This window comes from Melospiza melodia, chromosome Z (genome assembly GCF_035770615.1).
Source record: "Melospiza melodia melodia isolate bMelMel2 chromosome Z, bMelMel2.pri, whole genome shotgun sequence".
NCBI classification, from domain to species: domain Eukaryota; kingdom Metazoa; phylum Chordata; class Aves; order Passeriformes; family Passerellidae; genus Melospiza; species Melospiza melodia.
In genome coordinates, this window is record NC_086226.1 from 2,051,845 (window position 1) to 2,054,139 (window position 2,295).

Sequence of the window (2,295 nt, forward strand, 5' to 3'; positions counted from 1 at the left end):
TGGTGTTTGTGCTCTTAATGTCAAACTCGAGCGTGGCTGAACTGTCTGAGGGGATGAGAACATCTTGCACGTGCATCAGGAAGGTGAAGTTAGGACAAGTGTCCTTAGGATGTGCTCTAAACCACTCAGGGTGTAATAAAGTACAGCTGCAATTTTGTAAATTACAGTGCCCCATGTAGCAGGCAGTAATTGGGCTGAGGCAAGGTTGTGTTCTTCAAACCTTGCAGAGCCATGACAGCAACAGTGCAAGCTGAAGACATTTCAGCCTGGATTGTCCTTTTGCGCGTGCTTTTCCTGCAGTGCCAGTTAAGTACAAGGCTTGTGTAACCCCTGAATCCTTTAGCTCTGCTGCAGATGAGGGTGTACCAAGGTGTCAGAGCAGTGCAGTGTCCCCTTCCATCCTCCTGCTTCCACAAGGGAACAAGGAATTTGTTGGGATGGGTGGGGAGGGGCTCAGCCAAACTGGCCAGTGTAGCTAGATGTGGCTTTGGTTTCTTTCCCTTTCAGCAAATCCTAAAGCACATCAGAATGTCTATCCAAGAACTTCCAACAAGAAAAAGTTTGGAGAAAAGGTTAGATAGGGTCTTTGCCTGTTTGTTTCTGCTGTGTGAGTTGATGGTTGCTGCCTTGGGTGGACTGTATCAAATACACATTTGAGCCAGGGCAGAAGGGCAGTAAAGCTGGTGAGGTTAACACACAAATTTCCCCCTCCGTACAGATAGCAGCATGCTGTGAAAGCCTTGCTCCACACACTGGTCTCCTTCCCCTCACCCATTCACTGCCATGATTTTCTCTGCAGTGTCTGGAAGGGAGCTAGCTGCTAAAATTCTAGTGACAGGAAGGCTCTACGTTCTTAAAGGCTCAGCCCGAACTGGCTCCTGTGAGCAGCAGCGAAAGGAGGCGCTTGCCAGGTTAAAAATAATTGCAGTCTAGGCAAACTGTACAGAACACCATTAGTCCTGGGTGGCTTTTTTTTAAAGTAGGCTTTTGACACAGGCAGGAGTGTCAAACAGGCAACGACACCGATAACATACAGGCAACAACAACCACATAAGTCAAATTTGGGTGTCATTTTTGGGTTTTTTTTAATTAGGTGATCATGTCATCACCGCACTTTGTTAGCACTGTGTGTATTCAATGTGTCAATCTAAAAATTTTCCATTTCCTTCCTGGTTTCAAGAGGAAACTGTCAGGACAAAACTAGGCAGTTTTGGGCAAAACTGGGCATCACATGCTATGAAACAGATGTGATTACAACTTACCTAGGAAGTTATCCAGAGTTGGAACAAAGTCCTTGAAGCCTTTGCCTTTACCTGTTTCAGTCACAACTTGCCAGGGATCTTCATGCAGAATCTGCCAATGATCAAAGATGCACTGGAAAAACCTGGCTGCCAGTGTTGGATCTCAAACTGGCAGTAAAATCCAGTGGGAAGGAAAAAAAAATAAATTTAAAAGGGATGGGCCAGCTAGAGGAAAAAATAGGACTGGCTTATTGTGAGTTTTTGCATAGACAAAACCCTAGAACACCCTGATGGTAGCTAGGAAACAGCTCCTTTCCAATTAATTCTTTGAAGCAGGTAAAAGTGAGGCCAACTCCCACTTGCAGAAGGCTCTCACGTGACCAAGTTAATTGGCAATAAAAAGTCAAAAATTCAGTTCAGACAGACAAAATGGGACATGGAGAAAAAGCTGTTTCTCTTGTCACAGGAGCTGACCTGGTCAGCTTGAGCTCCTTAGGCTCTTACAAGCACCCAGAAGTGTTAATTCAGTGTTCAGAAGCAGCCAAGGTGAGAAATGGAGTGCTTGCACCTGCCAGCAAGGGAACAGGACACAAAACAATATGTGCAGTGACAGCCTGTCCTTCATCACGAACATGTGCAGTGTGGCTCTATTATTGTCACAGCAATTACTGCAGAGAAGGTTCCAGAAGGGGAACAGGAACAAAGCCCTCGACACACTCTGCCAGGCTCGGGCCCTCCAGTGTGGGAAAGGCAGCAGCTACAGAGGGCTAAAAATCAAACCTGGGAAAAAACCTCCTAAATACTCAAAACCAGCCACGCAAGTATGTAGACTATTACTTCAAGAAGTTAGATTGCCAGTTTAGACTTTATAAGTTGGCCATCTCTCATTTCACCACTGATTACTTAAGCAGGCATCACACTGATGCTTTGAAAGGAGCCACTTCCGAAATAAAACATGGCATTTCTTGCAGTTTTTCCGTGTGAGGAGTTCCAAATGTGCCCCCCTGAAACCTCCCCATGCCGCGGGACGCTCCAGGACTGCATTTTTAAAAGG